Source organism: Pongo pygmaeus, chromosome 2 (assembly GCF_028885625.2).
Source record: "Pongo pygmaeus isolate AG05252 chromosome 2, NHGRI_mPonPyg2-v2.0_pri, whole genome shotgun sequence".
NCBI lineage: Eukaryota > Metazoa > Chordata > Mammalia > Primates > Hominidae > Pongo > Pongo pygmaeus.
Window position 1 is genome coordinate 136,286,526 of NC_085930.1, and position 26,243 is coordinate 136,312,768.

Sequence of the window (26,243 nt, forward strand, 5' to 3'; positions counted from 1 at the left end):
ACTTAAATGATATTTAAGAATTTTTTTGATTCAAATAAATGAGAGAACTCACTTTTAAGAATAACAAACAATTGAATAACAACTTTAGCTAAGTTTTAAGAAAGGAAAAAAATCTTGATTTTTCTTTTCCAGGAAAATGGTATGCAGCGATCCCAATAATAGTATTGTTGCCATATTTTTAATTGCTAGTGAGTGATTAAATTGACCTGATAGTACTGGGAGTACTCCAGATTAATACAATGAAATTCTCACGTGTCAATGCAGTATAAAATCTGAATGTTCCTTCAGTCAAAAGGGATTGCCTTGTATAAATGAAGTTTAAAAGGGATGTGATAATCAGAGCTACTGTACCCAAAGTCATTGTTTTAGTACATTCACCACTTTACACACTGAGTTACCAGCTAAGATTTTAGAATTACATCACTAGGTAGAATATATTAAAGATGATCCCTCAGAAAAACAATTAAATTCCTGCAGCAGCTTTAAACCAGGTGTAGGGAGGGGAATACTTTCATCAATACAGAGCCACTATGTGAAAGCCCTGCCTTGGGAGAATCGTACCAAATTCAAAAGTATGACTTTTTTTTTCTTTAAGAAATCAATTTGGCTTCTGGTTTCTTTTCTGTCTCATGAATTTTTTCTTATGAGTAGAAGAGAAATAAAAATCTTTACCATTTGAAATTATTACTTTGTTATATTATTTTTGAAATTTATGAAAGTAATAAAAAGGTGTCTTATTTAGGCAGAGGCCTGTCCATGTACATGTGCATATATTGATCATCTTATTAGAATCCAGCCATTTCTGACCACCTCTACCCCATTTCTTTTATTTCTTTTTCATTTTTTTCTCTTTGACGTACCAGTTATATTTATTTTTTATTTTATTTTATTTTATATCTATACTTTAAGTTCTGAGGTACATGTGCAGAACGTGCAGGTTTGTTACATAGGTATACATGTGCCATCGTGGTTTGCTGCACCCATCAACCCGTCACCTACATTAGGTATTTCTCCTAATGCTATCCCTTCCCCAGCCCCCTGCCCCCCGACAGGTCCTGGTGTGTGATGTTCCCCTCCCTGTGTCCATGTGTTTTCATTGTTTAACTCCCAGTTATGAGTGAGAACATGTGGTATTTGGTTTTCTGTTCATGTGTTAGTTTGCTGAGAATGATGATTTCTAGCTTCATCCATGTCCCTGCAAAGGACATGAACTCATCCTTTTTTATGGGTGCATAGTATTCCATGGTGTATATGTGCCGCATTTTCTTTATTCAGTCTATCATTGATGGACATTTGGGTTGGTTCCAAGTCTTTGCTATTGTGAATAGTGCCGCAATAAACATACGTGTACATGTGTCTTTATAGTAGAATGACTTATAATCCTTTAGGTATATATTCAGCAATGGGATTGCTGGGTCAAATGGTATTTCTAATTGTAGATCCTTGAGGGATCGCCACACTGTCTTCCACAATGGTTGAACTAATTTACACTCCCACCAACAGTGTGAAAGCGTTCCTATTTCTCCACATCCTCTCCAGCATCTGTTGTTTCCTGACTTTTTAATGATCACCATTCTAACTGGCATGAGATGGTATCTCATTGTGGTTTTGATTTGCATTTCTCTAATGACCAGTGATAATGAGCACTTTTTCATATGTTTGTTCGCTGCATAAATGTCTTCTTATTTTGAGTGCATTATTTTTATTTTTTAACTTTTATTTTAGGTTTGGAGGTACATGCAGATTTGTTACATAGGTAAACATGTGTCACAGTTGTTTGTTGTACATATTTTTTCATCACCCAGGTATTAAGCCCAGTACCCAATAATTACCTTTTCTGCTCCTCTCCCTCTTCTCAGCCTCCACCCTCAAGTAGACGCCAGTGTGTGTTGTTTCCTTCTTTGTGTTCATAAGTTCTTATCATTTAGCCCTACTTATAAGAACATGGGGTATTTGGTTTTCTGTTGTGCATTAATTTGCTAAGGCTAATAGCCTCCACCTCCATCCATGGTCCCACAAAAGACATGATCTTGTTCTTTTTTTTATGGCTGCATAGTATTCCATTGTGTATATGTACTGTATTTTCTTTATCCAATCTGTCATTGATGGGCATTTAGGTTGATTCCATGTGTTTGCTATTGTGAATAGTGCTGCAGTGAACATTCATGTGCCTGTGTCTTTATGGTAGAATGATTTATATGCCTCTGGGTATATACCCAGTAATGGGATTGCTGGATTGAATGGTAGTTCTGCTTTTACCTCTGTGAGGAATCACGGTAATTGCTTTCCACGGTGGTTGAACTAATGTACATTCCCACCAACAGTGTATAAGTGTTCCATTTTCTCTGGAAACTTGCCAGCATTTGTTATGTTTCGACTTTCTAATACTAGCCATTTGACTGGTGTGAGGTGGTATCTCATTGTGGTTTTGATCTGCATTTCTCTAATGATCAGTGATACTGAGCTTTTTTTCATACACTTGTTGGCCGCATGTATGTCTTCTTTTGAGAAGTGTCTGTTCGTGTTTTTTGGCGACTTTTCAATGGTGTTGTTTGCTTCTCTCTTGTAAATTTGTTTAAGTTCCTTATAGATGCTGAATGGTAGACCTTTGTCAGGTGCATAGTTTGCAAAAATTTTCTTCCATTCTGTACGTTGTCTATTTACTCTCTTAATAGTTTCTTTTGCTGTGCAGAAGCTTTTAAGTTTAATTAGATCCCACTTGTCAATTTTTGCTTTTGTTACAGTTGCTTTTGGTGTCTTTGTCATGAAATCTTTGCCTGTGCCTGTGTCCTGAATGGTACTGCCTAGGTTGTCTTTTAAGATTTTTATAGTTTGGGGTTTTACATTTTAAGTCTTTAATCCACCTTGAGTTGATTTTTGTGTATGGTGTAAGGAAGGGGTCCAGTTTCAGTCATCTATATATGGCTAGTCATCCCAGCACCACTTATTGAATAGAGAGTCTTTTACCTAATTGCTTGTTTTTATCTGCTGTTTTGAAGATCAGATGGTCATAGATGTGCGGCCCTATTTCTTGGCTCTCTATTCTGTTCCATTGGTCTGTGTGCCTGTTTTTGTACCCGTACCATGCTGTTTTGGTTACTGTTGCCTTGTATAGTTTGAAGTTGGGTAATGAGATGCCTCCAGTGTTGTTCTTTTTGCTTAGGATTGCCTTGGCTATTCGGTCTCTTTTAGTTTCATACGAATTTTAAAATATTTTTGTCTATTTCTGTGAAGAATGTTGTTGGTAGTGTGATAGAAATAGCATTGAATCTGTATATTCTACTCCATTTCAAGCTACCATTGTCACCTGGACTTTGCAGAATCCTCTTAGCTATCTCCCTTTGGACTAGCTTCCTTACTCCACAGATTTGTTCTTTACGTAAGATCAAAGTCATTCTTTTGTAGTGAATATCAGATCAGGCTACTAAGAAGTTCCACTGTTGTCGTTTTTTTGCTCATGATTTTTTAAAAGTTTACCATGGGCTTAAGACAGTATATCATTCGACTCCCCTAAAACCTCATCTGTACTAATTCTGCTCCTTCCCCCTACTGCAGTCACAGTGGCTCAGTGATAGTCTTTCAGTACTGCAAGTCTGCTCCACATCAGGGTCTTTGCACTTGCTCTTCCCTTTGTCTGGAAAACCCTTCCCTCAGTTATCCACAGAAATTTTTCCCCCACTATCTTTAAGTCTTTTCTTAAGTGTCACCTTGTCAGGGAGGTGTTCTCTGAGCACCTTATATAAAATCATAACCTTGCTCCTTTCCCTACGCCAACTTCCCTTATTCCCCGTAGCTTGCTTTACTTTTCTCTGAAGAATTTAATAATTTCTGAGTTTGTGTATATTTATTTTTGTTTGTTTATCAGCTGTTTAACCACTCTCTTTAGAATGTAAGCTTGTAAGCTTCATGAGGGTAGGAACTTTGCTTTGTTTTCTCTGGTTTATCTAGCTTCTGGAACTATACTTGGCACATGATGGATACTCACTGTGTTTATGTGTTAAATGAATGAATGATTAAATAAGGGGAAGAGAATTATAAGCAGATGTGAAAAGCATTGGTGTGTTTCAGAACCTGAAAATATTTGCCTGTTTATTTGACATGGGAACAGTGAGCGATGGTCTCTTTTTTTCTCTTTAGTTTTGGAGTCCAGAACATGTAAAGTTTTTTCACCCATTATAAACAATTTGGACAAAATACTGCATGTTCTACTTAAAATTGGGAGCTAAGCAGTGGGTATATATGTATGGACATAAAGATGAACATAAGGGACACTGGGGACCCAAAAAGTGGGAAGGGTTAGAACAAGGGAGGGTTGAGAAATTTCCTATTGGATACAGTGTTCACTATTTGGGTGATGGGTACACTAGAAGCCCAAACCTGCACATTTGCCCCTGACTCTAAAATTAAAAAAAAAAATCAGACTTTGTCCTGAGAGACCATGGATACTACTAACTGTAATCCACTGAAAGTGTGGTCAGATTAGCATTTTAGAAAGAGTCCGCTTGCTAAGGGTGAATGAACAAGAGAGAAGCAAGGACATGGGGATTATTTCGTTAACAGTAGTCCAGGGGCATGATAATGATTGCATGAACCAGACTATTGATGTAAAAATGGAAAGATCGACAGATTAAAGAGATATATAGTATTTAGGGAGCAGGCCTCAGTAATTGAAAGAGGAGCAAGAATGTTGCATAGGAATCTGCCATGGCAAAATTGGTGGATGGGATGCTATTCAGAGATAAGTAGCGGGCTTGATGATGGTAGAACATTGAGTCCAAATTCAGTTTATGTTGCTGTTTAGTTTTTTAGGGATGCCATAACAAAGAACCAAAAACTGAGTGGCTAAAAACAAAAGAAATTTATTGTTTCAGTTCTAGAGACTAGAAGTCCGAAAATCAAAGTGTAGGCTAAAGGCTCTAGGGGAGAATCCTTTCTGATTTTCCCAGCTACTGTTGTTTGTTGGCAGTCCTTGGCTTGTGGATGTATTACGTTACTTCAGTCACATGGCCATCTTCTTTCTGTGTGTCTTCACATAATCTTCCTTCTGAGTGTCTGTCTGCATCCAAGTTTACCCTTCTTATAAAGACATCAGTCATATTGGGTTTGGGCCCATCCTCATCCCTTCAGTTTAATTTGATTACCTCTGTAAAGACCCTATTTCCGAATAAGGTCCCATTCTCTGTGTGGCACTAGGGATTAGAACATTGATACATCTTTCATTGATAGATGACAGAATTTTAAGGAGAAATGAATAGGATTTGATGCTTTGAATCAGTATAGAGTAGGAGATCGGGAAGGGGAAAGAGAGACATGAGTTGTCATGTTTTCCTGAGAGAATGCTGGTGCTACTAGAGAAATAGAAAAGTAGGGGGGAAGGGGAAAGAGTTTTGTGACAAGGTGAGGGTGGTGGGAAATAAGTTTCATTGTAAGCATGCTGAATTTGGAGTTGTAGTTGGTAGTAGAATTGGTTCATGGTCTAGTCAGAATTCAAGAAAGAGATTTGTACCTAGATTATAGCTTTTATGAGAATGTTTAGGTTCTGCGAGGGAGAGGATACAAAGAGGAAATCTAAGCCTAGAAAGGAAACTAAAGAGAGAGGGTTACTTTGTTGAAATGGATGCTTTCATCCATTGTAGAAAAACAGTTTCATGCACACATCTATTCCTTTACTCTAAATGTCACTTCTAGTAATGTCTGGATAGTGGATTTAGTTGCCGAAGTGGTCGCTGCATGAACAGAAGTAGAGTTACCAGTTCCTGACAGCTGCGAGTCAGCCTCTGGGCATCTTGCTAAATTTTCAAATATAATTATACAGTAGACTTCCTTTAACAAATTCCGTGTTCCCGGCTATAATTATAACTGCTTTTCTTGCCTATAGCCTGTTCTTTGTCTTACTACTCTCCTCTGTATCTCCCCCTGCTGGTTAGACTTTTCCTCTGGTCATTTGGGATCTGAGAAAATAGGAAGATGTTTTTCCTAAGCATTGCATAACCAATTTCTTTCTTCTCACTCTACTCTAATAGACATTTCAGTAATAAGCAATGTTTTAAAGCATAGGCTAGCAGTATTCTATATTATATTTATATTTATCTTCAGAGAATATGCAGATACAAATTAGGTACCTTGTAAGCTTTCTATGCAACTGTCAGAAAATGACTACCACAGCTTCCCCAGTGACCCCATTAAATAGTTGACTCTTAAATAAAATCTTGCTCATGGCCATGCTTTAGACCAAGAGTGTTTTGTTTTGTTTTGAATAAATTAAAAATTTCAACCAAAAATGAAGTCATCATAAATCCTGCAACCATAATCTTGCACTAGTTTCCAGGACTAATCATGACAGTAATTTGTAAGATCAGGATTATGAGTGGGATTTCCTGTTTTCTCATGTATTTTCGTCTCCCAAATATCCATTATGAAAATAAATCACTTTTAAAAATGACTTGATGTCCTTTACAAAAATATTGTAGTTTTCGGATGATAAAGTTTAGGAATATATTTCCACATCACTTAGATTAGATTGAGTCATTTTAATATCTTTCTTAAGAAGTAATTAAAATGTGTAGTTTTTTGAATGTGCAGAAGGAAACTTCAACTTTTGTAGCCTGCAGTGGAAGTAGTCTAGAAGAAATTATGGATTGATGTCAGTACTTACTCATTAATATTTGTTATGTGCCAGGCACTGTGCTAGTTGCTAGTTTACTGTGATTTTAGTTTGAAGAATGAGATTAGATTAAGTAGGTTTTACTTACGATAGTTGAAATATACTTGGGAATAAATAGTGTATCAAGATTGCCTATTAAAATAATTCCGTGTATTCTGGGTGACGTTAAGTGCTAAGAAGTAGGACTTCTCTTACATAGTAATTGGTTGACATTCTTTGACCTCAGTGTAAGACTGAAGTATTTAATCAACAAACGCAGAGGATAAAGTTTTGATAAATAAACCACTGTCTTTAAACCTTTAGGAATAAACTTGAAGTCTTTTGGCATTAGATTGATGGGCTTTCCTTTTGTGAAAGAGTAAGTGAATAATTTAAGCTTATAATTCATGTTTGCAGGTCCTCATCCTGTCATAGGAATAATAGTCTTGAAAATTGGAGCTCTGGAATTCACCATTCTGAGAGATCTCTCCTTACTGGTATAATTTTATGCTTACGTGGCAAGGTTTCAGGTTGAGGAATGAGATCAGATTTGCAGGGGCAGAATATTTGCTATCCTTGTTGTTTTGGTTCCCGAGGAATGCTTACCCCTTAGCCTCAAATGTGCTGTGGTATTAGCTACTTTAAAATAGATTGCTCAAGACTCTTTATTTGGAAAACCTTAAATATGCATCATGATGCATTACTTGCAATAAAAAATGAGGCTACAATTATATAAAACAAAACAGTACAGCTGCTGACAGATGTCATTAGCTACTTACTCAAACACAGATCCTTCAAAAAGGAACTGCTAGACGTCGGATTCAGGGAGTTAAGGTCATTGTGACTGAAGATGAAATACTGTTGTCCACTACATTTATTGTTGTTGGCTTTTTGCATTTAACTTTTTGAAAATTTTTTAGAGACCTTGACATTTGATACAGTTTAAAAACCATTCTTTTAAATTACAATTAATAAATGTATAAAGAATGAGGAAAATAGAAAATCACCATGAAGCAAACACCACCGTAATAATTGTTGCAGGCAAGACTCATTAATGGATAGCAAAAGTAAGGGTGAACATTTAAGGAGAAACAGAATATTTGTATAGGTCTAAAAAGTATATTCGTGAGATGTTTAATAATTACAAAGAGAAAAATAGTAACTTTATGGAGGAGACAGCTGATAGACACTAAGTGATCAAGGTTAGCATCAACAGTAATAAGATATATTAACATCTGATATAATATGATACACCAAAGAGGGCACAACATCACTTATATGATATTCTTGCCAAAAATATATAACCTCAGTTTCATCATGAGAAGACATTAGACAAACTCAAAATTGAGACACATTCTACAAAATAACGGACTAGCACTCTTAAAAAATATTACAGTCATGAAAGAGAAGGAATTCCCACAGATTGGGGGAGGCTAAGGACACATGACAACTAAAGGTAATGTGGAATCCTGGATAGGATTCTGGAATCAAAAAAAGTCATTAGTGGCGTAACTGACGAAATTTGAGTAAGACCCACAGTTTAGTTAATAGTTTGAACCAATGTTAATTTTATGATTTTAATAACTGTAGTATAGTTATGTATGATGTTTTCATTAGAAAAACCTAATTGAAGGTTATGTGGGAATTCTGTGCTATTTTGGCAACCTTTCTATAAGTATAAAATTATTTCAAAATAAAAAGTTAAAAAGTCCCTTTTGGAAATTTGATGTAGTACATTCTTACTTACCCTGTGAGACTGTGAAAGTGCTCTTTCTATTATAATGAAATGTCTTAGTTTTAGTAATGAAATGTCTTTTGGTTTTATCTTGGGCAGAGTTCCAGGATAGACTCAGCACTTGTTGCTGACCACAATTTGTTATCTCATTTCTCCTAATCATCTTTTGATAACAATTGTAGAGATACCTGAGTTGTGTAATTTCTAAAGAGATGTTAATTGGCCTCTGCTGTAGTTAGTTGACGAGTATGTGGAAGAATTTGAAGATTAGAAATATGGTAGATGACCTTCAAATCAAAAGTGAGTAAATAGTAGATATCGGGGGTATTTGGATTCTAGTTCTGACGGATACTGACTCTGGGATCTTGAGCAAATAAATTTGTCTTTCTCAATCTCCTTTTTCATCTATAAAATATCGATGATAGGAATAACTCTACCTTATATGGTTTGTAAAGATCACATCAACTAAACATGATAATATATATGGTTATATATAGAGAGCAGGTTGCCTAACTGCAGATTGCTTCCACTTCAGTCCACTGTGAATGGTGCCTCCTGGAGGTGTGCCAAGTACTATGCCCAGAACACAATGGTCACCCTCAGTTAATTGGTTGTGATTAAATGAGAAAATACCTTTGGAAGGATGTTGTGAGTTGAAATACTAGAAAAATAAAAGTATAAAAAATTTTAAATGTTATAACATTGTTAACCAAATTGATGTAGTTTTATAGGATTTTCATAGCACAAACCCAAAACCTATACAAACTAACCAATTTAGGTCTTACTCAATAATTAATAGTACCTGTTTTTGAATCAATAAAAGAGCAATACTGTATAATACTATTTGTAAGCAACAGATCGGGGACTATTTTAAAACATTGCATTTTATTCTTTTTTGTGTAGGGGAAAAAAGTCATTAGTCTGCATGTATAATCAGGACTAGCTTCCTGTAAAATTATTTAACTTTTTATTTATAGAATTTGAAATTTACAATTCTAAATACAGCAATAGTAAGGCACTGCATTTTTGCAGGAAACAAAAAGCACAATTAACATAAAGTTAGAACCAGCCACAAATAAAATATTCCAGCAAACTGTGTAAGAAAAAAAATGCTCTGGGAAGCAAATGCCAAGAAGTGTAATATAGGTGGCCTTATTACATTGGAAAGAAAAGAATGTAGAAGATTAGTAACAGTAGTAGTAGGAGGAGGAATAGGAGGAGGAAGGTGCGTAGCAAGTGATAGTGAATAAGCTCTAAGTGTTAGTTACTTTTCTAAGCACTTTATGAAAATCATATTATTTAATCCTCCCAATACCTTATGAGTTAGGTCCCCACTTTATATATGACACAGCTGAGGCTGAGAGAGGTTAAGTAATTTTTTTCCCTAAAATCTTGCAGCCAGGATTCAAAGGCAGGATGTTTGGCTCTAGAACTCATGCTGGTAACCACTATGCACACTCCCTCCATGAAACCAATAGCCACCATCTATTGATGTACAGAATGTAGTTTGTGTATTTTTTGTGTGTGAATAATTTTGTTAATGGTACCATGGGATTTTCCTGGATCAAGGGCATGATTTAAGTAAGTAATGGGCTAATTCATAGGACCCCTGGTGTCCTAATAAATCAAAACCCACTCAAGAATACCTCAGCAGTAAGCACATTAACTGTCTTCCTAGATGGATTATTTTTAAAAATTTCCATATCTGCATAAAATATATTACATATGATAATTTCACTTAATTGTTCTAACTTTTAATAACTGTCAAGTAGTAGATGAAAGGACAGCAGAAAAATGATAAAGTGTGGGTGTGGAATTACATCACTTTTTTTTTTTTAAGGCTGAGATTGATTTAGAATTTTTGTATTTCCTGGAAGAATATCCTGTGGCTAGTAGGAATATTTGATTTCTTTAATAGATTCTCACATAGTAGGGCCTAATATGTAGCTGATTGAATTAGTATTATTCTAGGTATAGAAATAATGAAACTCCATAGTTTGTTCTCTATGAAAATATTTTATTTCAAGTTATTTCTTTTCTGCTTGACAAAAGGGCATAGCATTTTTGCTTTAAAGAGAGACTTGTGATGTTTTGTTTCATTTTTTTCTAGCTTGGACTGTGGCAGAATCAAATGAGTAGTAGTCTTTGATGACTAACACTTGTTCATTTGTTTCCACTGCAGAAATCTTTAAAAAAGTATAATGACTAAATTAGTTTATTCTTAGACATTATGTTTTCTTTTTCTTTGTCTTCTTTTATAATGTTCTTTTTTATAACATTGTCCTTCTCAGCCTTAAAACCTAACTTTCAAGTTCTAAAATAATTCTTCTTTTAAGAGGAAATTGATATTTTGGGTGGAAGGATTTGGCCAAATCTGAAATTCCCTATCATAATTAAAATAAATCTTTAAAGCAGTTTTTATTAGTTACTTCAATTCAGATAAGCTAATTCAGGTTTGTTTTCTCTTAAGTTGATTTTTTTAAATAAAAAGAGATTATCTCCTTTAGCTACACCAAATGGCACCTGATTTAATAAGAATGTTCTAACTCTATAAAGTTAAAGGGAGTCAGGAGATACCTTTGTGGAAATGTGGAGTTTGGCATTTATTGTTATACTGGTGGACTCAACCCCCACACCTTGCATCCTCTGTATTATATTTCTGTGTGGTTATCTCACCTTTGTCTTTTCTCTGTAGAGGTGAAGGGGGCTGTTGGTATAACTGTGCTCTTAGCTAAGTATAGGGTGGGCTAGAGCAGGGATGGCAAATACATGATCTCACGTGCATTCCCTCTCCTATGCTTGTTGTGACATCAGGTCATGGCATACGTTCTTGCTTAGCCATAGGGCAGTTTCATAATTTTCCCATCTTTAGGGAGCCAGAAGTTTCAATGTGAGTGAAACCTATTTGCTATTCCTGGAGTAGAGAGGTTGGGATGATTACCGAAAGTTCTGTACCTGTTTTTCCTTCACGTCTAGGATTTGATGTAGTCCAAGAGTAAGAGATCTTACTTTCTTAGGTTGATGTATTCTAGCAGTTTAGTGACCTTCAGAGTGTACTTAGACACACTTGAATTTATTGTGACAAAATTGATCCCCTCAGACCCCCTTTTTTATGGTGGAAACCTTCTTTAGATACCACCATAGTTTATTTTTTGACAACTCTCCTATAAATTTACATGCAAAAAGTTACCTTTGGTGAGGGATGGGGAATAGGTTGTGTCTTGCAAAAGGTATAATTCATGTTTTCAAGTGTACAATTCATAGTTTTTTTTTTAACCAAATTGTGTGGCTGTCACCATGACTCAGCTGTAGAACATTTTCATTACTCCACTGTGATTTCTTATGTACATTAACTCCTAATCCCCATTCCCCCAACCAAAGGCAACAATTTATTTATTTATTTTTTAGTCTTTATAGCTTTGCCTTTTCTGGATAGTTGATATAAATGGAATAATACAATATTTGGTCTGTGGTGCCTGGCTTTGTCCAGAGCATAATGTTTTTGAAGTTTGTCTATTTTGTAGCATGTATCCATAATTTCTTCCTTTTTATTGGTGAATATTACTACATTGCTAGTATGTCTTGTCAAAACATTCATCATCTGTCAGTCCATTCCATGGACATTTATGTTGTTTGCAGTTTTTGGCTATTATGAATAAATCTGCTAAGAATATTTGTGCTCAAGTCTTTGTGTGAATATTTCTTTTCATTTCCCTTGGGTAGATACCTAAGAGTGGGATTGGTATGTCATATGATAAATTTATGTTTAACCTTTTAAGAAACTTCCCAACTGTTTTCTGAAGTGGCTATACTGTTACACACTCCCATTAACAATGTATGAGGATCCACATTTTTACATTCTTGTCAGTATTTATTATTGTCTGTATTTTTTATTATATATATCCTTTTATAACTTAAAATTTTCTGTCAATATTATTTTTAAGATTTATCCATGTTGATACATGTAGCCCTTACTTATTCACTGCTATGAAATGTTCATTGTATGAATATGTAGTAAAAATCCAGCCATAATATGAAAAATGGCTTCTTCAAATTCAGTTGTATAAAATGTAGAGTTGCATTATTGTGTGGTTATTGAAAAACAGTACTACTTTTAGTCATCTGTACTGTTGCAAAAGTTACAAAAGTGAAGATGGTGAAATTTATACTTTATATTGCTGCTGAGACAGTCTGAGTTAGTCACAGGGCAATTTTTTCCTAAGTCAGTCTCATTTGCTTCCACAGAAAATAAGAATTTTAGCTTTATCAGAGAAATGGGCAGTGAAACTACAGACTCAGAAGCCAGTCACAAAAGACCATATACTAGATGATTCTTTTCACATGAAATGTCTACAGTAGGCTAATTTATGGAGACAAAAAGCAATTTTGGGGTTGCTAGGGTAAGGGGGATTGGAGGGAGATGAGGAGTGGCTGTTTAATGGGTATGGGGTAATTTTTGGAATTGAGTAATAAAAATTTTCTAAAATTGACTGTGGTTATGCTTACACAACTCTGTATATACTATAATCAATTGAATTATACACTTCAAATGGATGACTTGTATGGCATATTCATTATATTTCAGTATAGCTGTTAAAAAATAAGATGCATGAGCCTTTGTAGAACATGTCAGTAGTATTAAAAAAAAGAAGAAGAATAAAGTAAAAAGTACTTCACAATTATTGTCAATAATTGTGGCAATATGGCATCATTTTAAGTGACTGCTTAATAAAATTACATTGAGTAGATGTACTATAATTTGCTTAATTAATTTCCTAATAGTAACCGTTTAGATTGTTTCCAATAAGTAATGTTGTAAGTGGAATCATTGTATATATATTTTTGTGCACTTGTCTTTTCAGGATAAATTTTACAAGTGAAATTGTTGGGTCAAAGATTAAGTGCATTTAACATTTTGAATCATATTTCTAAATTACCACTCAGTAAGATGCTCCAGTTTGCCTTTCCCCAGTGGTACGTGATAACATATGAATGGCCATACTCTTGCCACTGCTGGATATTGTCAGTGTTTTTTATCTTCATCAGTTGGGAAGAAATTAACTTATTTTTATTTGCATTTCTTTGTGCAACTTGTTATATATCCCTTAAACACTTTTTTTTTGTTCATTTCTTGTCCTTTTTTCTATTGAGGTAATGATCTTTGTATTAGTGTGTAGAAAGGCTTTTTATATTAAGAATATCTACTTTGGGTCTGTTATATAAGATAAAAATATTTTTCCAGTTTGTGTATATTTCATATTTATTTATGGTGATTTTTTCCCATTGCACAAAAGTTTTAAATTTTTGCATAGTCATATTTGTTACTTTAAAACATCCTTAGAAACTCGGCTACATTCCAAGGTTATAAAAATATTATTTTATATTTTAAAATTATCTTGGGGCCAGGTGCGGTGGCTCACGCCTGTAATCCCAGCACTTTGGGAGGCTGAGGTGGGCGGATCACGAGGTCAGGAGATTGAGACCATCCTGGCTAACAGGGTGAAACCCCGTCTCTACTAAAAAAAAAAAAAAAATACAAAAAATTATCCGGGCATGGTGGCACGCACCCGTAGTCCCAGCTACTCCTGAGGCTGAGGCAGGAGAATTGCTTGAACCCAGGAGGCAGAGGTTGCAGTGAGCCAAGATCACGCCACTGCACTCCAGCCTGGGCGACAGAGTGACACTCCGTCTCAAAAAAAAAAAAAATTAATGATTTTATTTCTTAGGTTTAAATTTTTTATCCATTTGGTATTCATTTAGTATAAGAAGCTAAGGAGAGATCTAGTTAACCCCTACTCTCTTACAAATTTTTATCATTATCAAATGCTAAATTATCACATATCCTTGAGTAGGTCACTTTTGAGTTTGTTTGTAAGGTCTGTCAGTTGGTAAATCTATTCTTATGCTACTACTATATTCTTTTTTTTTTTTTTTTTTTTTGAGACGGAGTCTCTCTCTTTCTCCCAGGCTGGAGTGCAGTGGCGTGATCTCGGCCCACTGCAAGCTCCACCTCCCGAGTTCATGCCATTCTCCTGCCTCAGCCTCCCGAGTAGCTGGGACTACAGGCGCCTGCCACCACGCCTGGCTAATTTTTTTTTTATTTTTTTATTTTTAGTAGAGACAGGGTTTCATCGTGTTAGCTAGGATGGTCTCGGTCTCCTGATCTAGTGATCCACCTGCCTCGGCCTCCCAAAGTGCTAGGATTACAGGCGTGAGCCACCGTGCCCGGCCTATATTCTTTTAATTATTATAGCTTTAAATAATGTATTTTAATAACTGGTAGACTAATTTCTCTTATTACTCAGAAAGGCAGCATAATATAAAGAGTTTTATAACTTACTAGTTCATTGCATGACCATGGGCAAGTTATTTAACATTTTGGTCCCTCCCATAGTTAACAGGAGTAATAAAAGTATCTCATAGGGATAGGGGAGTGACAGGATCAGAAATATTCTCTTCTGCTTTATTAACTTTTCTCTCATTACTGGATCTTTCCCATCAATATGCTTATATGCTGTTTTTTTTCCCATCTTAAAAACATACTTTTTTTTCTTGATACGGATTTTCGCTCTATCACCCAGGCTAGAGTACAGTGGCGAAGTTCACTGCAACCTCTGCCTCCCGGGTCCCAGCGATTCTCCTGCCTCAGCCTCTCAAGTAGCTGGGATTACAGGTGCCCACCACCACACCCAGCTAATTTTTGTATTTTTAGTAGAGATGGGGTTTCACCATGTTGGCCAGGCTGATATTGAACTCCTGACCTCAAGTGATCTGCCTGCCTTGGCCTCCCAAAGTTCTGGGATTACAGGCATGAGTCACCGTGTCTGGCCAAAACATTCTTTTAAAAATCTCACTTGCCCTCCCAGCTTTTGTTCCATTTCTTTCTTCATTTTGGCAGTAAAACTTCTGAGGAATTGTTTATACTTGGTCTTTCCAATTCCTCTCCTCCCATTCCATCTTAAACTCATCACAATTAGGACAGAAACCTGCACCAGTACCCTGAATTCATTCTATTCTTCTTTACCTTTTCATTAGGATAGTGTCAACACTCAGTCATTTGACCTTTTAATTTTTTTTTTCTCTTGTTGCCCAGGCTGGAGTGCAATGGCACGATTTCGGCTCACTGCAACCTCCGCCTCCCAGGTTCAAGCAGTTCTCCCGCCTCACCCTCTCACGTGGCTGGGATTACAGCCATGTGCCACCATGCCCGGCTAATTTCGTATTTTTAGTAGAGATGGGGTTTCGCCATGTTGGCCAGGAAGGTTTCAAACCCCTGACCTCACGTGATCCACCTGCCTCGGCCTCCCAAAGTGGTGGGATTACAGGCGTGAGCCACTGCACCCAGCCTTGACCTTTTAATTGTTCTATCTACATTTATTGCCTTGGTGATTTCATCAATGTTATGTCTTTAAATACCAGAGTGATCAACTTAGCTCTTTTACCTGAACTTCAGGCTTATGATCCATTTAATGTGTTTGACACCTACTTTTAGCTATCTGATTGTCATCTCAAACTCAATATACCAAAAACTGACCTCCTGTTCTTTCTCTTCCAAGCATATTTCACCTGTAGTCTTCCCCATCTCTGTTGATAGCAGATCCATCTTTCTAGTAGCACAGTCAGAAACAGTGGAGTCATCCTTGACTTACATTTTCTACTTGATCATTGTTAAAAGTAAGAATGCTGCTGAAAGTTGTAGATTTAGTTTATAGTATTGAACTCACTATTTTTGTAAATTTTTTTGTTTCTTTCTATATCCACGTATAAAAAGCATATAATCTACAAGTATCATTTTACTTTCATCCTAATCTTAACTGTTACTTAATTTTTGTGTTTAATTGTATTCGATAGCAGATTCGTTTCTTTTTTAAAAATGTTTTAATATTTAATTTTTGGGGGTACATAGTATAGGATATATGAGATATTTTGATATAGCCATGGAATGTGTAATAATCACATCATGGAAATTGGGTATCCATCCCCTCAGATATTTATCATTTGTGTTAACAATCGAACTATTCTTTTAAGTATTTTTAAAAGTACAATTAAATTATTATTGACTGTAATCACTCTGTTGTGCTATCAAATACTTAGTCTTATTCACTTTTTCTAACTTTTTTTTTTTAACCCATTAGCCATCCCCACCTCCCCTCTATTCCTTTCTGCTACCCTTCCCAGCCTCTGGTAACCATTCTTTTACTTTCAAATCAATTGTTTTGATTTTTAGATCCCACAAATAAGTGAGAACATGTGATATTTGTCTTTCTCTGCCTGACTTATTTCAGTTAACATAATGACCTCCAGTTCCATCCATGTTGTTGCAAATGATACGATCTCATTCTTTTTTTGTGGCTGAATAGTACTCCATTGTTTATATGTACCACATTTTCTTTATTCATTCATCTGTTGATGGAAACTTAGGTTACTTCCAAATCTTGGCTATCATGAACAGTGTTGGAACAAACATGGGAGTGCAGATACCTCTTTGATATACTGATTTCCTCTCTTTTGGGCATATACCCAGCAGTGGGATTGCTGGCTCATGTAGTAGCTCAATTTTTAGTTTTTTTGAGGAATCTCCAAACTGTTCTCCATAGTGGTTGTACTAATTTATATTCCCACTAACAGTGTAGAAAGGCTCCCTTTCTCCACATCCTCACAAGCATTTGTTATTGCCTGTCTTTTGGCAATAATTATAAGACATTTTACCTTTGGTGAGATGATATCATATTGTAGTTTTGATTTGCATTTCCCTGATGATCAGTTATGTTGAGCACCTTTTCATATTCATATTTTGACTAAAATATTAAACTGCTTTGGAATCAGGATTCAATGACTCTTGAATTGTGTGAAATAGTATTAACTATTCCCAGGAATAGTAAAACATGAAATTTGGAGTTCCTAGAAGGGTTGGGCCATATCTAATAATATGTTGTTGATTGATATCAATTCCTGTAGTATTTATAATTTTATATTTAATTTTTAAATTAAATGTATTGAGAACTATACTGAATTTTTAAAAAAGCATTTATATTTAGTGTTGGAATGATTCTAATCCAAAGTATATTATTCTACACTCTCTTAAGCATAACAAAATGCCGACCTCTTTAAGAGTAACTTGGATTGAAAGATAAAATGCTGTTTACTTCCAGATCCTTAGCTCCGTTCTCTCAATGATTAACAGCATTATTATTATTTTTTTTCATCAAGGAGAGTCTTAATTTTTAGCCTAAGTAGAACATTTACCTGTTCTATGGAAACATATTCTCTGACCTAAATTAGGGTGAATAGTTGTTTTTTCTTTTTTTGAGATGGAGTCTCGCTGTTGTCAGAGCGGGCTGTAGTGCAATGGTGTGATCTCGGCTCACTGCAACCTCTGCCTCCCAGGTTCCAGCAATTCTCCTGCCTCAGCCTCCCAAGTAGCTGGGATTTATAGGCATGCACCACCACACCTGGCTAATTTTTGTATTTTTTAGTAGAGACGAGATTTCACCATGTTGGCCAGGCTGGTCTTGAACTCCTGACCTCAGGTGATCCACTTGCCTCGGCCTCCTGAAGTGCTGGGATTACAGGCATGGGTCACCGTGCCCGGCCGGGTGAGTAGTTTTTTAATGCTTAGATAATGGATATTTCAGGAAGGTATATTAAACCTTTTCTTATTTTGTTTCTTTTTGAATTGTTATTGCAGATGGTGAAACATGTCATTAGGAAGAAGGAAAGAAAGACTATAGATAGAATAAAAGAAATTAATTATGTTAATAGTTGGAATAAAGTTATAATTGTTGGGGGAAAAGGGTGTGTTATCACTATAGGCATACCTCAGAGAGATTGCAGGTTCAGTTCCAGGCCACCACAGTAAAGCAAAGATCAAAATAAAGTGAGTCACATGAATTTTTTGGTTTCTCAGTGCATATAAAAATCATGTTTACACTATATTATAGTATATAAATGTATAATAGCATTATGTCTAAAAAACAACGTACATACCTTAATTTAAAAAAAAACCTTCATGCTAAAAAATGTGAACAATCATCTCAGCCTTTAGTGAGTTGTAATCTTTTTGCTGGTCGTGGGTCAGTCAGTGTGGATGACTGCTGACTGATCAGGGTGGTGGTTGCTGAAGGTTGGCTTGTCTGTAGCAATTTCTTAAAATAAGACAGCAGTGCAATTTGCCATATCAGTTGACTCTTCCTTTCATGAAAGGTTTCTCTGTAGCATGTGATTAGGTTTGATAGCATTTTACCCACATAGAACTACTTCTTTCAAAATTGAATTTAGTTCTCTCAAACTCTGCTACTGCTTTATCAACTGATTTTATGGAATATTCTAAATCCTTTGTTGTCATTTCAACAGTGTTCACAGCATCTTTACAAGGAGCAGGTTCCATCTCAAGAGACTACTTTTTTGCTCATCCATAAGAAGCAACTTCTAATCCAGTCACACTTTATCATAAAATTTCAGCAATTAAAGTCTTATCTTCAGGTTCCACTTCTAATTCTTGTTTTGTGGCTGTTACCACCCTGCCTGCAGTTCTTTACTCCATGGAAATACTGAAAACTCCTTCAAGTCATCCGTGAGGGTTCAAATAATCTTTTTCCAAACTCCTGTTGATGTTGATATTTTGACTTCCTCCTGTGAATCATGATATATTTTTTGTGGGATTTAGAATGAGGAATCCTTTCCAGAAGGTTTCAATTGACTTTGCCCAGATTCATCTGAATAATCACTGTTTATGGCAGCAATAGCTTTAAAAAGTGTATTTCTTAAATAATAAGACTTGAAAGTCAGAATTACTTCTTGACCAATGGGCTGCAGAATGGATATTATATTAGCAAGCATGAAAACAACGTTAATCTCCTTGTACATCTTCACCAGAGCTCTTGGGTGGCCAGGCATATTGTCAATGAGCAGCAGTATTTTGAAAGGGATCTTTTTTTCTGAGCAGTAGGTCCACAGTGGGCTTAAAATATTCAATAAACCACACTGCAAACAGATGTGCTGTCATCCAGGCATTTGTTGTTCCTTTTCTAGAGCACAGAATAGAATTAGCATAACTCCTAAGGTCCTGAAGATTTACCAAATGGTCAATGAACATTGGCTTTAAAGTCACCAACTGCATTAGACCTTAACAGGATAGTCAACCTGTCCTTTGAAGCTTTGAAGCCAGGCACTGATTTCTCCTGTCTAGCTGTGAAAGTCCTGAATGGCATCTTCTTCTAATACTTTGAAAGAAGATACTGTATATTGTTTCGTCTACATTGAATATCTATTATTTAGTGTAGCCACCTTCATCAGTTATCTTAACTATTCTGGATAACTTGCTGCAGTTACTATATAAGTACTTGCTTCACTTTGCACTTTAATGTTACAGAGAAGGCTTCTTTTTTTAAACCGTAGGAATCAATGTCTGCTAGCTTCTAACTTTTCTTCTGCAGCTTTTTTACTACTGTCTCTCATCTTCATGAAATTGAAGAGAATTAGGGCCTTTCTCTGGATTAGACATTGGTTTAAGGGGATGTTGTGGCTGTTTTGATGTTTTGTTTAGACCACACACGCTTTCTTTATATCGGCACTAAGGCTATTTTACTTTCTTAACATTCATGTGTTCATTGGAATAGGACTTTTAATTTTCTTTAGAACTTTTCCTTTGCATTTGCAACTTGGCTTTTTGGTTCAGGAGGCCTAACTTTTTTTTTTTTTTGAGACGGAGTCTCACTCAGTTGTCCAGGCTGGAGTGCAGTGGCACCATCTTGGCATCTTGGCTCACCGCAAGCTCCGCCTCCTGGGTTCACACCATTCTCCTGCCTCATCCTCCCGAGTAGCTGGGACTACAGGCGCCCACCACCATACCTGGCTAATTTTTTTTTTTTTGTATTTTTAGTAGAGATGGGATTTCACTGTGTTAGCCAGGATGGTCTCGATCTCCTGACCTCGTGATCCGCCCATCTCGACCTCTCAAAGTGCTGGGATTACAGGCGTGAGCCACCGTGCCCAGCCTGGGAGGCCTAACTTTTGGCCTGTCTTGGCTCTCAATAAAAATAGCTTTTTATTTCAAATGAGAGGCATACAACTCTTTCTCTCAATTGAACACTAAGAGGCTGTTGTAAGGCCATTAATTGACCTAATTTCAATATTGTCATATCTCAGGGAATAGGGGGGCCTGAGGAGAGAAGGGGAGAGATGACAGAATGGCTGATCTGTGGAGCAGTCAGAACACATTCATTGATTAAGTTATCTGCCTTATTGGGTGTGGTTTGTGGTGCCCCAACATAATTATAATAGTAACATCAAAGGCCACTGATCACAGTTCACCATAGCAGATATGATAATAATGAAAAAATTTGAAATATTGTGAGAATTATGGTAATGTGACATAGAGACATAAAGTGAGCACATACTGTTGGAAAAAATATCGTATCACACGTATATATGATAGACTTGCTCAACACAGGGTTACCACAACGTACATTTGTAAAAAAATGCAGTATCTGCAAAGCACAATAAAACTAAGCTCAATAAAAGTAGGTATGCCTGTATTTGCAGCTTGCTTGTGGAGTTTAATTCTTTTTAGGAAATTAGTTAACAGAACTGAAAAATGACTTGGTTAGAAACTTCCTCCTTTTAAGGTAAAAGTTTGCATTCTGTATTGGGGAAACTGATTTCGTGTCAAAAACATGTGCTAGTTAGCTGTGTGTGGGTATTGTGCTGAGTAGGGTGATCATAAGCCCAGTTTTCTTGTTACAGTTCCTCTGTTTGCCTGTCATCCTGCCTTATTTTTAGCCCTCATGTATTAGTTTTTTGTAACTTCTGTACACGTTATCACAAATTTAATGGTTTAAAACAACACAAGTTTTTAATTCTATAGTTCTGTAAGTCAGAAGTCCAGTATGAGATGTAGCATGCTAAAGTTCAAATGTCAGAAAATCTGTTTCGTGTGTATTCTTTTTTTGGCAAAATTCAGTTCCTTTTGATTGTAGGACCCAGGTCCCCATTTTCTTGTTGCCTGTCAACTCAAGGCTGTTCCTAGCTTCTTTTGGGGGCCTATTATTTATGTATAAAGGTGCCACATGTTTTGTAATATGACTGCTTACATCACTGTTTTACTTCTTTCTCACTAAAGCTTATTTTTCTCACATTCTTCAGTGTTTAGTAGGAAAGTAACTAGTGAGTCCTGAGTTTGCAGCATCTAAATTTGTATTGCTGCTTGTGCTTGACTCTGTCCTTACACCGTTACATGTGAAGAAGAGGAATTAAGACAGACATTTTTCCTCCCTCTACCTTTAGACTTTATTTTATACTAAAGAATTAACTGGGCATTACATTTATTTAAACAGCTGTTACAGAAACAAATAATTTTACTAGCACAGCTGCCTTTTAATAAAGTATTTGAATATTTTAATTTCACTTTTTTGAAATCTTTTATTAGATTATACTACATTAAAGACAACAATTACATATTTTATGTGTATCTAATGGCTAAATTACCATTTATGTCTACTCTTCAACTTAAATTTGTAGTCTTGAATTTCCCCAAAGCACAGAATATAATTTTTATTCAAAAGGATTAACTTGTTCTTTGGACAGCCTAAAAAAAAGACCAATTTATGATTTTCTATTCTATATTTTATTTTAATAAGCTAAATAGATATTTGATACTTGCTAATTTATACACACTTGTGTCCTTGATTTAATAATCCATCTGCATTTAGATTTAGTAATGCATAAGATAAAACTAATGCTACATACCTCTAAAGTTAATTTCTTTCTTTTCAGTTTGCAATACCAGTTTTATACTCCTTGTGCTGTCAGTGAAAATGTAGGCGGCAGACACACCGCGTATTTATTATCACTGAGTTCACTATATCATACAGGAAAAGTATATTAATATGCCACACAGAAAATCTAACACACATAACCACTTAGCATTTTTAAGAACATATCTGACTTATTGGTTAGCTTAAATATCTTTTAGTAGAGTTAGACACCCACGTACAGTGAGTACATTCATATAAGTTATCCTAACAATTCCTTGTGCTGATGAATGAGCATCTCTCTTCTTTGCATATGATGGTAAAGATTATACATTATAAAGCTTTAACCTTTCCATTGGAATTCTAAATCTTGATACAATTAAACCATTCCCAGGGTTCTTCAGATAAAGTTACACTTTGGAAAACGTTTTTCTAAAGCCTTATTTTACATTTAAATTTATGTTTCATGTTGGGTCTCTTTTCTTGAAGTTTATGTTGTTATTTTCTGTTTTAGGCCCATGGTGAACTGGGGGGAGAGGGTGGGGACTTTTCCTGATTTCTGTTTTCCCTGTGAATTCTATGTTCTTCTGTAGGCTCTACCATGCAAATTGGGTGTGTATATATATATATTTTTTTTTCCTAAGACAGAGTTTCACTCTTGTTGTCCAGGCTGGAGTGCAGTGGCATGATCTCAGCTTCACTGCAGCCTCCACCTCCTGGGTTCTAGCAGTTCCCCTGCCCGGCCTCCCAGGTAGCTGGGATTACAGGCATCCACCTCCATGCCTGGCTAATTTTTTGTATTTTTAGTAGTGAAGGGGTTTCGCCATGTTGGCCAGGCTGGTCTCAAACTCCTGGTCTCAGATAATCCACTCTCCTCAGCCTTCCAAAGTGCTGGGATTATAGGTGTGAGCCACCACACCCGGCTGAGTGTGTGTATTTGTTAGATTTTTTTTCTCATTGTAATATTTTATAGCATTTAAGAAATATAAAAATATAGTGTATAATTTATATGGATACTGGCCTAAACTTGAGAGAGTAGTAATAAGAGCTAATGCAGATGTGAAAAAATACGAAAGTGAATATAATTGATATACAAAGCATAAAAAGCATGTAAAAGTGTTTTTCTTTTAATCTTGTATGGGCATTTACTTTGCATGCTGTATGGACTCAGGACTTTTTAAAAGGAAAATGTCCTAGCTGTTTCTTTTAGTGAAACAAAACAATAAGAAATTATATGTTTTAAAGTTTTTGTTTCCTCAGATATTTAGTTTTTGTCTCTCGTTTATATTCTAACATAGCCTCTCTCTCTCTCTCTCAAAAAAAAAAAAAACCCAGAATATTTAAAAATTATTCTTCTGTGCAGTACATTCTAAGACCCCGCTTGTTTAACAATGTTGGGTAAAGTTTTTGTAAGCACTCTCTTTATGGGTCTGTGTTCTCCTTTTTTGAGTTATTCCTTCTGTACTGGAACTATCTTATATAGTCATTCCATTTTATTTGACTTTAGTTAATTTCCTCAGGTGTATTTATAGATTTTGTTAGTGTAGTGTAATTTTCAGTCTCTGCTCTTTATTCTTCCCTTCCTTTTCAAGATTTTAAACTATTACGTATTCAAAGAGAACTCTAAAATCTATAGCTCTACATTTAACCTCATTTTTATATTTCCATCTCTCTGTCCCCTCACAGTGAATGTCTGGAACCGGAAGCATCGTCTTGCCACTGTCTGTTCCCTCCAGTCAGATCCAGCCATTCTTTGTTCCCTCCTGTTATCCTTTAGACTCTTTATCTTAGATCTAAGAATTCCTAGTCTTGTTCTCTCTTACCCATTATATCTCATTAGTCAATGTATTGTCTTAGTAGTTTTTGCTCCTGCCAGTTCTATACCATTCTCAAAAGCCTAGATGACTCCTCTGCAGCCTTATTCCTGGAATACTTTAGAAGTCTCTTAATTTGTATCCCTGCTGTCCTCAAATCTGTCCTATGCATTGCTGTCAGATTAATCTTCCTAAAGCATTGCTTTTACCCAGACAATCTCCTGCTTAGGAACCTTCATTGGCCCCACTTTGCCTAGAGATTGAAATTTAGACTTTCCAGCCTGGTACTTGAGGTTCTCTCATAAATTTATCCTCGTTTTTTCCTCCACTGGCCAGTAACAAAAATGCTTTCATTTTTGTCAGGATGGTCCCAACATACTGAGAATATTTTTACATTGGCATATCCTTCTTCATTTCTCAGTGTTTTATGTCTCTTCTGCATTTTACTCTATGATGGCCTTTCTACTTTTTTGTTTTGTCCACCTAAAGCTTAACGTACTTTTTTCCAACTTGCGGCTCTTGTCTTGCCCCCTCTGTGAAGTCTTTCTGCAGTGGTTCTACTGTGATTTCACCATCTTCTGAATTCCTGTTTTACTTTGTTGCTACTCACAAAGCACTTCCTGTTTAGTATTTTCTGCTATTACTTGCTTTTGTTTTTCACTTGGGTCTAAGTCCTATGTTGCTGACTGGATTTTAAGTGTTAAGAAAGCAGGGACCATGTTATATTTCTTTGAATCTCTCTTAGCCATGTACAGTTCATTACAAATGCCCACTTGTTTTTTTCCCATAAATCTTAATTGGTTGCCTACACTCAAGCACCATTGATTAAAAAGTTAAACAAGAAAGGTATGGACTCAGCTTTCATGGACTTTATATTCTGGAAGAGAGAGAAAGATGCTCTACAGCTAATTTCTTAATTACCTACTTAGTTATAGTTGAAGAATGTGGTTTGTCATTTTTTTTGACAATCAGAAAACCTAGAAAATTGACTTCTTTTTTCCCCTCTGCTGTCATTGGTATTTATAATTTTTCTTACTTCACAAATAAATTTTGATAGGGTAAATTATTCTTGAAAGTGTAGGTCTTCAAATGGTCCAACTTAATTCTTTTCTTCTAAATACACATAATGCTATATATCTGGGTAAATTCAGTAGACAACATAATGGAAAGAATGATTAATAGGTGCCTGATATTAAAATAATTTTAGTAAATTTTGTGTCATTTATGTGATATGTAAACTCATGTGAAATAGTTAAAAGATAATGAAAATAATTCCAAAAGGAAGATTTTCTAAACTCAAACAATTAGGAATTTTTAGTTAATATACTAAAGCTATCTTCTGTAGGAGAATAAGATTAGATTAAAAGTAGATATGTTATGCTTAGATATGTTATTTTTTTGCTTCAGGTGTTTTTATCTAGTGGCTTGAACAATGTCATGTATTTCATAGGCATGATTTTTTGAGGTTGTAATAAGCATAGAAAGTTAATGTTGAAAGAATGGCAAAATATGCAGTGAAACTAAAAATTATTGTATTTGCAAATATAAAAACATAATTTACATAAATGTTATAGTTAGGAACATTATGAATGTAAATATGCCTTCTGTATTCTCAGTCTTGTAATGCCATTCTTTGTCCAGTTGGAGATGAAGAGTGATGTTGAGATGGGTGTTTAACCTATTTTAACAGCCTTAAAAAAATTAAATATCGTTGACGTAAATATAAGAAGGGAAGAGAATATTTATCTCCATTAAGTGACATAAAAAACCATGGTAAGAATAACAGGCAGTGGGTATGCCCTAAGTAGTAAAATCCCTGAATTCAGATGCTAATTATAAGCACAAGGACACTTGCTACCTACATACTTATATGTATATTTTCTTTAGTCAAAGTGTAATTCAGAGTTCTTGAAGTGCTGAATATGGCCTTTGTTTTTTCATTTCCCTTTAGCATACATATTAAAAAAAACAATAAGACACTTCTGCTGGACTGTGATTTTGATGGATATAGGTGGAATATTAAACCAAATGCTATGAAGATAAATTCAAATGTTTGCTCTTGGATTGTCTTTATTGTGTGACTTCCCTGCTTCTTACTATTAAAAAACAAATGTTTAGTAGTAAAGGTAAAATTATTTAAACATATTTGAGCACATTTTACTTGCTTCCGGTGGTTTACCAAGGACTTTAAGGCTTAGATTGTGAAAGGATGTATTAATACTGGTATTAAGAGTATATTTGTTTAGATTATTATGGACTTTAAATTTTATTTTAGACATTCTCTCTGGCTCTTGTCATAA

General features: G+C 35.5%; 1 protein-coding gene across 50 annotated transcripts in view; it reads left to right on the plus strand.

Annotated features, from left to right (window-relative positions):
- TBC1D5 (TBC1 domain family member 5) overlaps window positions 1-26,243 on the plus strand; it is a 599,895-nt gene that overhangs the window by 89,901 nt on the left and 483,751 nt on the right. Inside the window, exon 1 of one of the 50 annotated variants that reach the window (XM_063662148.1) lies at window positions 25,900-26,069. The exons of the other annotated variants lie outside the window; for them this stretch is intronic. The gene's annotated coding sequence lies outside the window, so the exon portion shown is untranslated. Of the gene's footprint in view, window positions 1-25,899; window positions 26,070-26,243 lie in introns of those variants that run through there. 50 annotated transcript variants of the gene reach the window in all.